At 43.4% G+C, this 14,482-nt stretch overlaps 1 protein-coding gene across 1 annotated transcript in view; it reads right to left on the reverse strand.

Moving 5' to 3' along the window:
* Positions 1-11,990, reverse strand: part of LOC124619508 (sodium-dependent noradrenaline transporter-like) — a 403,071-nt gene extending 391,081 nt beyond the window's left edge. Inside the window, exon 1 of the mRNA XM_047145955.1 lies at positions 11,828-11,990. The gene's annotated coding sequence lies outside the window, so the exon portion shown is untranslated. The remainder of the gene's footprint in view (positions 1-11,827) is intronic.
* Positions 11,991-14,482: the final 2,492 nt, after the last annotated feature.

Raw genomic sequence — 14,482 nt, forward strand, 5'->3', positions numbered from 1 at the left:
CTTCTTCCACCTCAATATTAGAGTGCGAAGAGTTTTTACGAAGTACGTTTATACTTCCTTAAAAGTATATTAAATTCTGTAACTGGTTACGAATATCCTTCAAGGTGGGCCTCCTATTATCTGTCTAAAGTGGCCATACAAGATCTTATAGGATTTTCCTTGTGAGATGCTGAAAATGTCGAGGATTCAAGTAGCTGGTCTCTCTTGATTCTCCGAAATGAAGTGAACGTCACAGCAGCCGCTTCGTGCACTTGTTTCTGTTAGATTTCAGTTTTAATGGAGCACCTAACACAACTGATTTCTTCATGACGCTTTAGATATTTGGAACCACTTCGCGTTTCTATGAAGAACTTTGTCCTTTGACTTACTTTGTACTGGTGGCATCTTCAGCTTCGAGTCTTTACTAGTGGTACACTCCTGACTCGACGACAACACGTCCGACGCTGGTGATAAATTGAACGGGGTCTGCTTCGCATTGTGTTCACGGTATTCACCTCTGTTTGCATTAACTGTAGCACATGAACCCATTGTCAGCAATTATTAATTGGATACATTCCAATCTATGTCTTCCCTTACAGTTTTTGTCCTCTAGAGTGACACCGTGTCATGGAAGTTATTAACGCATGTAATGTTGATGAAGTAATTTTTTCTGAAAGCGGTGCTGATATTCAAGACAATGAAAGCGGGTTAAAAGCTGTGAGCTATCTGGGGAAGTTAACCTTGCATTACTGAGCAACTGTTTCACAAGGTATCCAGACTAGCTTACCAAATTCCCAACCAGACTAACATTAATTATGATCTTTTAGTTGTCATCTTACGATAAACGGTGATATATATATGAAAAGACAATTTAAATAAAAAGAAATAAATCAGTTTATATTTGGACATTTATTTTAACATTGATCATTGTTCCGTTAAAATTTCATCATATTAAACTTGATTCATAACTAAACTGGTGCCTTATTTAGGATTGTGAAAATGTGAGTTTGTAATCTTACGAAACACATCAAATATGGAGCCAAGATTGGGAGACTGCATACAACACTGCATTCATAAAATAACACACGAAGAACGTTGAAACATATGCAAGAGGAAATTAACCACAACCAACTGATTCAATTTTCACCCACAGAAGTTACGTTTGTAGCGCAATCCTGTCCGCCATGAAATTACCACACACTGGTATACTAAATTCATACTAGCTCTTTGTGAAATCTTCCCGAAAAGAATAGCTGAGGGCTACTTACATGATTACACTACATGCTTCGCGTGGTCAACCTGGTTTACACAAAGAGTGTAACTCCACAATAATTTTGATAATTAAAATAAATTACATCGAAACACAAATTACAAAAGAAAAACCTCCAACTGGTTACTATCGTCTTACTATTAACCTGATGGGTCAAACAATTGTATAAGCATGTTGTACTGGTCTCACAAAGTACACCCCACGTGGGTTGAACATAAAGAAAAGTTGCTATATTGAAAAATATTGTCAAGACGAGACATTATACTCTCACGCACATTCGGATTTAAGATTGATGATCTTAGTTAGATTCACGGATCATTCACACGTGGTTCCACTTTACTCACAAAGTAGTGACAAAGCAACTACTGGAAGATATTCTGAACTTCACACTCGAATTACACTGCGTTGCAATTTAAGATAACATTAGATATTTTTGATCTAAACCTGAAATAAAGGTGTATAATTTTCAGTTAGGCTGAACTTAAGAAATCCATTGTCCTATGGACTTAGCAGAGACGCACTTAGCTGGAGATCTTACCACTGCAGATGCTCGCCGTGGACAGACTGGCCTGGGCCCCTACCGAGGGTGCTTAACAGATACAAACGGAAGTGACCAGAGAGGCAGCTTCCTATACCAACATGACAGGGACGGACAGGACCATACTAAGAATAGAAACCTCTCTGCTTTTAGAAAGCGTAGCTACCTGTTCCGACGTTGGTCCTACTGTTCTCTAGCAGACAGGCTTGTCTGCTACCATCAAGCATGCAACTAGAAATACATTTGCTCATTCATCCTTTCACACAGAAGGGAAGGGGGATGACAGTATCTTATGATACACAGTATATAAAAGAAAGCGGATGTAGGTTCTGTATGAGACTGTGTGACATGAATTACATATAAACTGTGTTTTATAAGTGTAGTAGCGTGACAGATCGTTCTTGTTTGTGTGTAAAAGTAACACATTCCACTGCTCAGTCTCTTCTCAGATAGTCAGAAAACCACAGTAAATTTAAAAGAGGAATTTATGCCGTAAATGACAACAGATTTAAGAAATTAACATAAAAGGAATCCAACAGAGACATTTCACGCATGTCCTGTCAACCTGTTTCTTTTTCTTGTCACCGTTTTTCTCACGTTCCTCATTTCATCGAGTCTACGGAGATCCTCCTCAATTCTTACCCTATCAGTCCACCTAATTTCAACCTAATTTTCGACATCCTGTGACGCCACCACATCTCAAATGCTTTCTTTTCCGGTTTTCCCACAGTCGACTGTCTCAGAAATTAAGGCCGATGCTTGATACTACAAAACTTCTTTCGGCCACGACTTTCTGTGTCTTCCTTGCTTCGCTCGTCAATTTTTCGCTAAAGTAGCAGAAATCCTTCATTTCGTCTACCTCGTTGTTCCCAGATTTGATATTTAGTTTACCATCAATATCATTTCGGCTACTCTTCAATACTTTCGTCTTTCTGCGGTTTACTCTCCATCTGTACGCACAGGGCCAGGGCTGGCCACGGCGTGCCATGCTCGGTCCTTCTACGAGTTATCCAGAACAGCGCGAAATTTCGTTGAATATTGCGGAGCGGGATTTCTCCGTCAGCGCAACTCTTCAGTTCGGTAGAATCGCGGTGTCGGCGCTGTTTGGGCTTCCTTTTTTGTTCGAAATATGAAGGACCTTCACAGGTGCAGTGGCAGAGGCAGTTTCGCGATCTATCATTACATCCATTTAAAAATGATTGGAAATGACAGAAGAGATGGATGAGAATTCTCACTATATACAGGGTGTTACAAAAAGGTACGGCCAAACTTTCAGGAAACATTCCTCACACACAAAGAAAGAAAATATGTTATGTGGACATGTGTCCGGAAACGCTTACTTTCCATGTTAGAGCTCATTTTATTACTTCTCTTCAAATCACATTAATCATGGAATGGAAACACACATCAACGGAACGTACCAGCGTGACTTCAAACACTTTGTTACAGGAAATGTTCAAAATGTCCTCCGTTAGCGAGGATACATACATCCACCTTCCGTCGCATGGAATCCCTGATGCGCTGATGCAGCCCTGGAGAATGTCATATTGTATCACAGCCGTCCACAATACGAGAACGAAGAGTCTCTACATTTGGTACCGGGGTTGCGTAGACAAGAGCTTTCAAATGCCCCCATAAATGAAAGTCAAGAGGGTTGAGGTCAGGAGAGCGTGGAGGCCATGGAATTGGTCCGCCTTTACCAATCCGTCGTGCATGATCCACATGTTGTGTCGTACTTGTAAAGGCACATGTTCTAGCAGCACAGGTAGAGCATCCCGTATGAAATCATGATAACGTGCTCCATTGAGCGTAGGTGGAAGAACATGGGGCGCAATCAAGATATCACCGACAATGCCTGCTCAAACCTTCACAGAAAATCTGTGTTGATGACGTGATTGCACAATTGCGTGCGGATTCTCGACAGCCCACACATGTTGATTGTGAAAATTTACAATTTGATCACGTTGGAATGAAGCCTCATCCGTAAAGCGAACATTTGCACTGAAATGAGGATTGACACATTGTTGGATGAACCATTCGCAGAAGTGTACCCGTGGAGGCCAATCAGCTGCTGATAGTGCGTGCACACGCTGTACATGGTACGGAAACAACTGGTTCTCCCGTAGCACTCTCCATACAGTGTCGTGGTCAACGTTACCTCGTACAGCAGCATCTTCTCTGACGCTGACATTAGGGTTATCGTCAACTGCACGAAGAATTGCCTCGTCCATTGCAGGTGTCCTCGTCGTTCTAGGTCTTCCCCAGTCGCGAGTCATAGGCTGGAATGTTCCGTGCTCCCTAAGACGCCGATCAATTGCTTCGAACGTCTTCCTGTCGGGACACCTTCGTTCTGGAAATATGTCTCGATACAAACGTACCGCGCCACGGCTATTGCCCCGTTCTAATCCATACATCAAATGGGCATCTGCCAACTCCGCATTTGTAAACATTGCACTGACTGCAAAACCACGTTCGTGATGAACACTAACCTGTTGATGCTACGTACTGATGTGCTTGATGCTAGTACTGTAGAGCAATGAGTCGCATGTCAACACAAGCACCGAAGTCAACAATACCTTCCTTCAATTGGGCCAACTGGCAGTGAATCGAGGAAGTACAGTACACACTGACGAAACTAACATCTTTTCTTTATTTGTGTGTGAGGAATGTTTCCTGAAACTTTGGCCGTACCTCTTTGTAACATCCTGTATATATCGCAGTCGCATAATCGACGGGTACAGCAAAATGTCTACGAAATGACATTATAACACCACGCAGAAGGAATTTAAACATTTGGTTGGCAGTTACAGAGCAAAAAATTGCAACGATCAACAGAGGGTATTCATTGCTTTGTAATCAAGGGGCACTTCTTGCTAAATTTGCAAGCTTGGAGAACGTGAAGCAACTGGTAGTCGAATATTAATTTTTTTGAATTCCAGCGTCAGTTGCAAAAGTTTCCGATGGAACTGAACGAACAGATGGTGACTTCGTATCATCCGGCATTGGGCCATATCTTCTACCTGGCCGTCAGAATGGCCACCTGTACCTGAGGATCTTGCCAAGGGTTCTACCAGAGTTGTTGAAGAACGTACCCTTGGCTGTTTGTGGGAGGATGTGGATACAACATGACGGTGCGCCGGCAACCATCTCAGTGCTGTATTTACTTGTCGCTGGTTTGGAAGGGGAGGGTCTATTCCATGGCCCGAGAGGTCATCTGACCTGAATCTCCTTCATTATCTCCTACGGGGACGTCTAAAGTCACTTGGGTGAGACCCCTGTATACGGAGATGGTATTATTTGCCAGAATTGAAGCCGTCTGTGATGTGATTCGAAACACACCCGGGGATATTTGTCAGGGTGCGGCAGAATCTTGTTCGCTGATGTCATGCTTGCATTGTGGTTGATGGCCGTCAGTTTCTGTACACTTTATAAGATACCGTACAAACAGTACGTTCATTGTGTCAACGATCGTATTTGCAGTTAACTGTAACTAATACAAATAAAAAAGTAGACTGTGAAGTGATTTTATTCCTATTATCTCCTTGAGGTAGCTTCTCCCAACCCATGTTCCCTACCTCAGGTTATTCAGTGGAGCATCATGTTATTCTGTTAAAGTTTTGCATACTCTTACGTAAACATTCCGTATAGGTACTACAAAAAGAACGGCAAGAGAAACGACAATAAGAACATAAGGGCAACCGTAGAAGGAAAAAACGGATCGGCCAGTTGTTGAGGAACGCGCTTTGCAGTCAGGAGAACGTCTGATGCGATTTTGTAAGAAATTCATCCGACCACAGCACTATAATGGGGAACGTTTTAGTCAGTGTGACATCTACTGCTGTAAAGCTTATAATTTGGACGTTACGAACATCACAGACGAGGATAGATTCTAGATATACCAAGATTATATTAATCTAGAAATTTCTAGATTTCTTGATACGTTTGTACGTTTAACGATTTGTTGAAACCTGCCATTTTTTATGCGGCCCACCACCATTTCACCTCGCTCTTCATCTCAGAGTAGCAGTTACACTCTATATCCCCAATTATTGTTGTGTAGTCTAATGTCTGTCTCCTCATACAGTATTTGCTCTCTACAGGTCCCTGTGATACCTGCAAGTTATTTCCTGATTCCTGATGGTTTTATTATCCTGTCCCTACTAGCCACAGTTTCCACGTACTCCTCTCCTCGCCAATCCCCGGAGTATCCTCATTTCGTATCTTGTCAGTCCATTTTTCTAGTATCATTCATTAACATGACATCCCACATGTTTCAAATTTCTCGTCTTAATGCGCTGTAACATAGGTTAAATATTAAACACATCTTTCCTTATGAGTGTTTTTAATTTACCGTCGAAGATCCTCGTGGTAAAGCGTTCAATGTCTGTCCAATTCCCCGCCTGGGTATCCCATACTGACAGACAGCGCCAAAGACTCTGTTTAGTTATCTGCTGTGTTCCTAATAGTGTAGGCTTTATTTCCAAGAACCACACGGATTCTGCTTGCAGCGGCTCGTAGTGGGGATTGCTGGATCACGGTGACAGACATCAGAATATTTTCTGTGTGTTTCGTTCGAATTTAAGATGTTTTTGACACGTTCCGCGAAGAGGACGGAATTGTCTGTTACAAAATCATCGGACCTGAGAAGACCAGAGAAGAAACTGGAAATTTTTGAAATCCAGTAACGCAGAAAAATGTTAAAGTTTTGGAGAAAGAGCGAAAGGAAGAACTTGTACGGAGAGACAAAAACAGTTTCCAAAACGGGGAAGCGACATCAACAACGCGCGCTGCAACCTTCACTTGTCTCACTTTTCAACACGCTGCCTCTGTGAATCCCACCGTCTGACAGTGCCTTGGAAGTCCGCAGCTAAAGATTGTTACGGCAGCTCACACATCCAACGCTTTACCTCCGGGAATGTCCTCAGTGCCTTCAGAATGCTGCCCACCCATATGGTTTTCAAGAGGTCCAAAAATATGAAAGCCACTAGAGACCAAGTCGGGGCAATGCTGTAGATGATCCAAACGTTCGCTATGAAATGTTTGCTATAACACCTTTGTTTTGCTGTGTGTCGGCAGATGATGTTATCCAGAATAATCGCACGCGCTGTCCAGAGTCCAGATGGGACATGGTAGGTGCAGTGTATGGAGAGTTAAATAACAGACCGTGGTATTTACAGTCCCATCATGAGGGTGCACTGGATATTCTATAGGGTGACCACGACGCTTCTAGATTGTGATTCTTTTTCGTCCTTCCCTCAATTCCTGTATGCAACTGACCACAGTTTCCCTTGAAATACAGTTCTCAACAAGCGTGGGACGCGTCCTTTTTGCTCATACCCTTGGCCCCAGAAATCGGACAACAGCGCGCTTTACTAGTCAACTACGCTCCTTTAGAGAATGTGGCATCTTGCTTTGGTTGCAGTGCACTACCTGTTGACCGTGGAATATTGCTTATCGATTATCTTCCAACCGAGATACGATGCCACTTTTTAAAACATACATGAGCGAATTTTGAAACAGTATGCTGTATTAATGCGTTCGCGACCTGTTTAGTGACCAACCCTCGTACTAAAGGAAATGGGTTGTCGTATATGTCTGCAGGAAACAATTGTCGGTAGGAGGGTTACGACAGCAGAAAGAGTAAGTCTGGAACTGGACGTTGCAGTAGAAGGAAGTAGAGGCAGGTAAATAAATTATGCATTAAAATAATATGTTCCTCCTCCCTCCCCTTTCTCTCCCTGCCTCACTCTCTCTCATTCTTACCTTCCTTCATTCATCTCTACCCCATGCATCTCATTTCCAACCCTTTCTCCGTTCTCCTACTTTTGCACTGACTGTATGCTTAAGTACTAGTCTCTAAGCAACATCTCCACACTCCCTCTTCATTTAATAATTAAATACTAGACAACTCCTTCATCCCACTCACATGTTGAAATAAATACATACGAACAGAAATAAAACGGCAGTACGAATATCGCTAAGCACAGAGCAGAGAACCGGCCGGAGTGGCCGAGCGGTTCTAGGAGCTTCAGACTGGAACCGCGCGACCGCTACGGTCGCAGGTTCGAATCCTGACTCGGGCGTGGATGTATGTGATGTCCTTAGATTAGTTAGGTTTAAGTAGTTCTAAGTTCTAGGGGACTGATGACCTCAGATGTTAAGTCCCATAGTGCTCAGAGCCATTTAAAACATTTTGAAAAAAGCAGAGAATGTTCCTTAAAGAATGTGAGACCCGAAGCTATCATATATTTTGGCAACATTACATACACATACTAACTTTTTGCCATGATAACGTCAATAAAAATTAGTGGTGCAATGATTTGCAGTGCTTTACTTCAAAAAGTGTGCAGTGGTGCAAGCCGAAGTAAAACTAGGTCTTAACGATCCGCACCAGATTCAGGAATATCTGCAAAATCTGCATGGAGAAGACACACGCAGAAGAAAGTGAAAATCAGTCGAAAATGCAATTGACAGTTCGGAACACATTTAACAGCATATTACGATGTAATAAGTGTCGTACTCATCGGATTTTGCGGGACTCTCACAGTCAAAAGGCTGCACTGTGACGAAGACATGTTCTCATGTCAGATAGTCTTATACTCTGAAAGAATGTAACTTTTGCAGTGTTACTTGAAAATGGCCATAAGGCCGAAATTGCAATCGTAATAACAAATATTTTATACAGTCAACGGGGACTATGATGTCTTTTAAAAATACTACCTCAGATTATTTTGGAACGAACTATTTTTAGACCTAGGAAAAAACCAAAAGTGTGAATATATTTGATTGCAGACCACTGAGGATCCTTCAAAGCAGGGTGTAATCAATCTATTTACCTTCCGCTCTCTTTCGTGTCTTTGTTAGCAGTAAAATTTTATAACCACCTACCAGTTCCAGAGCAATTGTGATTTATAAATCAGGGAAGTGACTGTACTGCATAAAATGTGTAAAGCAGGGTTAAAAGTTAAGGGGTGTAATGATAATTACTTACCAAATAATTTACGTCAAAATTTTATGAAAACCTGATGAAAATGTTTTCAAAATTCTTTCCGCCTGCCGTCTACCATGAGAGCTGAAACTCCGACTAGCAGGCGGCAGGGAGCACGTTGACTAAAGTTGTTTTAAACGAATGAAGTGAAACGCTTTTGGTAGGATAAATAAAATTTTAGTAGTTTCAAAATCGTATTTAAAACAACTGAAAAAACAGAGGAGTAAGAACATATACAGTATAAGCAATATATTGTGGATATTTAACATGAAAGTTACACAGAAAGACTTCCTAAGCTAATATAAGAATACAGAGAAAAATTACGAAGGTACACTGGACGAGTTCGGAAAATATATAAGCAGCTCTCTGGATGGAGATGGGACTATCATTTTCTCTATACCTCAGGGAAGAAACAAGGAGATGAAGAAGAAAATTATTATAACGACTGTGATTCCTAACTACAGGGTGACAACTATAGAACTATCTGAAAAAACGTAACTACGGCGTGCACACATTTTATTCAACATATAAACGTCACAACAGATATTCGGATTTAGGCTATGACATGTTCGATATGCCTACCATCAGTGGCCGTGATGCGGCGCAGACCAACGAAATTCTTCATGACTCGCTGAAGTGTCGGAACATCGATGCTGTAGATGACTTCCTGAATGGCTGTTTACAGCTCAGCAATGGTTTTGGAGTTATTGCTGTAACCTTGTCTTTAATATAGCCTCACAAAGGGAGTCGCTTGTGTTAAGATCCGGAGAATATGGCGTCCAATCGAGGTCCACGCCAGTGGCCTCTGTATACCCCAGAGCCAGAATTCGGTCCCTAAAGTGCTCCTCCAGGACATCAGACACTTCCCTGCTTTGGAAGGCTTTTGACACTGTACCATACAAGCGGATTGTAGTGAAATTGCGTGCTTATGGAATATCGTCTCAGTTATGTCACTGGATTTGTGATTTCCTGTCAGAGTGGTCACAGTTTGTAGTAATTAACGGACAGTAATCGAGCAAAACAGAAGTGATTTGTGGCGTTACCCACGGTAGTGTTATAGTCTCCTTGCCCGTTCCTTATCTATCTAAAAGATATGGGAGGTTGTTTGCGGATGACGCTGTCGTTTATCGACTAGTAAAGTCATCAGAAAATTGCAAAACGATTTAGAATAGAGATGTGAATGGTTCGAAAATTGGCAGTTAACAATAAAAAATAACGAAAAGTGTGAGGTCATCCACGTTAGTGTTAAAGGAATTCGTTAATCTTCGGTTACACGACAAATCAGTCAAATCTAAAGGCCGTAAATTCAACTAAATTCCTAGGAAGAACAATAACGAATAACATAAATTGGAAGGAACACATAGAAAATGTTGTGGGTATGGCTAACCAAAGATTGCGTTTTATTGGCAGGACACTTGGAAAATGTAACAGAATTACCAAGAAGACTGCCTACACTACGATCGTCCGTCCTCTTTTAGAATACTGCTGTGCGGTGTGGGATCCTTACCAGGTAGGACTGACGGAGTACATCGGAAAAGTTCAAAGAAGGGCAGCGCGTTTTGTATTATCCCCATGCCATCCCGGCATTTGCGTGAAGCGACTTGCGGAAATCACGGAAAACCTAAATCAGAATGGCCGGATGCGGGTTTGAATCGTCGTCCTCCCGAATGCGAGTCCAGTGTGTTAACCACTGCGCCACCACGCTCGGTCTGAAATTAGGGTCACTTTGAATAATGGTGATGAAATCATCTTTCAAAACCTTCACGTACCGTTCGTTAGTTACCATACCATCAAGGAATATCGCACCGATTATTCCGTAACTGGACATTGCGCACCACACTGATACCCGTTGAAGGCGTAGAGTCTTCTCAATCGCGAAATGCGGATTCTCTGCCCCCCAAATGCACCAGCTTTGTTTATTGACGAACCCACCCAAACGAAATTGGGCTAAAACAAACCCTGCGCATGCTAATTCCCTTCACGCCCGGTTGTCAACCATGCATTTGGAACGTCCTAACCCAAACCGTTCAAGTGTTATGACGATTTTATTTCATATAGTTCAACAATTTCCACCCTGCAAGACCTAAGCCATTATAGATGTGTGACCATGTCCACAGCCTACCAAAGCCATCCAATGATGTGTTCGTCGAATTAACGTCGAACTGTTTCTAATTTTTCGGTCTATTTTTTTAAAGACATGATCACCTTTTTAATTCAAATTGCTGAGTCTCCGAGCTCCCTATCTACTTCATATTCTCGATGAACTGTGTACAAAAATTTCGCTTTTTGGTAAAAACACTTATTTGTTTTCCTCTCATCCTGAAGATGATGATGATGGTGATATTTGCTTTGTGTGGCCATCAATTGCGCAGCCGGCACGGTAGCTCAGCGTGTTCGGTCAGAAAGCCGGTTGGCCTCTGTAATAAAAAACTGAGTGGAAGGATCAACCACCGAACTTGAACGTCCGCAAGGACCAAACACAACGATCAATAAGGAACAAAATGAAAAAAAAAAAAAATCGCGGTTATCAGCGCCCGTACAAAGTCCTAATCTTTTTAGAGTCCAGACTCGCCACTTTCACGAATGATGATGAAATGATACGGACAATACAAGCACCCAGTCCTCGAGCGGAGAAAATCCCCGACACGGTCGGGAATCGAACCCAGGACCCCATGATCCAGAGGCAGCAACGCTAGCCGCTAGACCACGAGGTGCGAACCATTCTCAAGAGATTCAACACAGTTGTCATCAGGGAGAGAATATCTTAGCGCATGGAATTCTGACAGAGTATTACAGTTTTTAAAATGGACATAACATCAGGTCTAAAAACTATTTTATCAAACTAGTTAATATTATTATAGTTACTTTTCTAAAGTGTATCCAGTTGCATGTAGGCACTAATCGATGGAGATATTTGTAAAGCTTGGCACGAGGAAGAGAAAAAATAGAAGATGACAGCATGACAGTGGATGAGGTCATGTCCAAAATTGAAGACGAAGGAGCAAAGTGAACGTGAGTTATCGGTAAGCTAGAGTGTCGCCGATGCACTTACCGCCGCCGTTCCTGTAGCAGAGGTAGGGGAAGCGCCACACGTTGGCGAGGTCGACGGCGAAGCCGATGATGGAGAGCAGGAAGTCGGCGTTGGAGGACCAGGACTCGCGCGCGTCCGCTCCACTGCCTCCGGCGGCGGCATCCGTGGCGGCCACCGCTCCCGCCGCCGCGCCACCCCCGCCACCTCCGCCGCCCCCGCCGTCGCCGACGCTGGACGGGCACAACGCGACGCCCACGACGACCGGGCCCTTCTCGGCGTCCTCCAGCTGGACCTGCAGGTCTCCTGTGGACATCACCGCTGGAGTCACCACACCGACCGCGCATCCTGTGTGGCCAGCGTCAAAGAAACAGTCAGGCGCGCCCGTGCCCGTAAGCCTCTTCACTAGGTAGCAAATACAGCGCCATCCGAACAGGGCGCATAAAGAAACAATGAAATTTGCTTTATTGAAATGGTGGTTCGAGTTTGATAGTGTTGTAGCTATACTGAAAAAATAAATGCACCTCCATCGTGGTCTCAGTAGCGTGGGACAGTGGTTGGTCGATCAGATGTAATAACAGAATGCGATTTTCACTCTGCAGCGGCGTGGGCGCTGATATGAAACTTCCTGGCAGATTAAAACTGTGTGCCGGAACGAGACTCGAACTCGGGACCTTTGCCTTTCGCGGGCAAGTGCTCTACCATCCTTTTTTTCCTAAATTGCTCGTTGTGCATGTCCCAGGACACCCGTTCAGGTTGTTCGTTGAACAGTTCACTCAATTTTTTGTTACAGAGGGTAGCTAACCCTCTGATCGAACACGCTGAGCTACCGTGCCGGCGTCCATATGAGCTACCCAAGCACAACTCAAGCCCCGTCCTCACAGCTTTACTTCTGCCAGTACCTCGTCTCCTACCATCCAAATTTACAGAAGCTCTCCTGCGAACCAGGATAGCTTCTGTAAAGTTACTGGGAGAAGTAGAGCTGTGAGGACGGGGCTTGGGTAGCTCAGATGGTAGAGCACTTTCCCGCGAAAGGTAAAGGTCCCGAGTTCGGGACTCGGTCCGGCATACAGTTTTAATCTGCCAGGAAGTTTCAGATGTAGTAACACTGTACCAAAAGCCATTATTCTGATATATTTTTATCAGGCAACTAATTTCAACGTTCCACTGACGTCATCTTGAGGCCTCTCACATGAATGACACCAAGTATCACTCGCCCATGTTCTAAGCACGCCTCTGGTTGGTAATATGTGAATGCTATGTTTGCATTGTGTGTACACTTCCACTTAGCGGTATAATGCAGTTTGAACGCGACGTGTAAGGAAACATGCCATTACTCACCAAGGGTATAGACTTTAGAAGAATAGCTGCCATCAATGTTCCTAAAATATTCCAATGAGATGGGAAGGGACCTCTTAGAATAGGCAACAACTGCCCCCTGTAATTGTATTTATGGGTATCACTTTTGCACACCTTGGGTCATTACAATGCACAAGAGCAATCTCAAGTATCGCCTGTTTAGACAAGGGGATCCTGGCATTAAGTTTCTCAAATAAGATAAAATATAAAAGTTCAATAATATCAAAAAATTAAGCATAGTTAATTATTTTAACTGGGAGAGAGCCTCTCTGGTGGAAGACTATCGTAATGCCGAGCTGAACAATGTTAGCGGCTTTAAAAAAAATTTATTTTCCCCCCACAGATGTTAACCAAACGTAGCCATCGAGCCCACATAGGAAATACGTTAATTTCGGGAAATACCACATGTAGGACAGATCTCCCTACTTTGAGCTTCGTATCACTGGAATAAAAACTGGCTTATTACACGACATTTACATATAATGGTGTGTTGCGTTCTTTACCTTGTGTTGCACAGCGTCTTCGCCTTGGCTGCTGCCGTGTGTCGTCGGATCTGCAAATATATCAAAATCATATACCTGCCCGACGACTTCGTGAAGCGAAAAACGTTACGTTACTTCAACCTAGTCTGCTTTTAATGGCTAAGCACACGCGCAAGGCTTGCACCCCGTGTGTTTCTCTGCACTCGCTGTTCTCGCAAGAATTTAACTGTATTGGCTCTCTTCGTTCTCCGCTCAGGAGACTTACGAAAAGAATTCAGTCAGCTCTTGACTGAATTTTGGAGCCGGGTGAACAAAGTGTTCACACCAGTATATCTCCTTTCCCTGTTCTTACGTCAGAGAGAGATGCCCTCCGACCACACTCGACGAAGTCTCAATGGAAAGTGCCTGTCGCGCTGGGCAATTTCGCGTCTCCTCAGCCTAGCTTCCCTTCCCTCCCATTACACTGGATGGAACAGCCAATGGCAGTCACTCTTTGATTTATAGTAGCCATGAGCGCCCAATCAGAAAATGGTTTAATAAGTACAGTGTCGTGTAACTGGCGGGCTTTCAAGTGAACAGCCAGACCTCTTACCCCTCTTATTAACACTTCATCATCCACAAGAGTAGTAAGTTACGTCTCACGCGCCGCTCAAGTGATATACCGTCCCGTCCCCAGTTCTCTGTCATGCCCGTCATCTGCTCTTCACCTTGACTAGACTGCAGCTCTGCAGGCCATTGTGTCACAGCGTGGCTAACTTAAACTGGCTTCCTCTCCAGTGATGCTTCCACCCTGTTTCCATCTAACTTAAACATTCAAATTTACGTAAGGGAGTTATTT

Source organism: Schistocerca americana, chromosome 6, assembly GCF_021461395.2.
Source record: "Schistocerca americana isolate TAMUIC-IGC-003095 chromosome 6, iqSchAmer2.1, whole genome shotgun sequence".
NCBI lineage: Eukaryota > Metazoa > Arthropoda > Insecta > Orthoptera > Acrididae > Schistocerca > Schistocerca americana.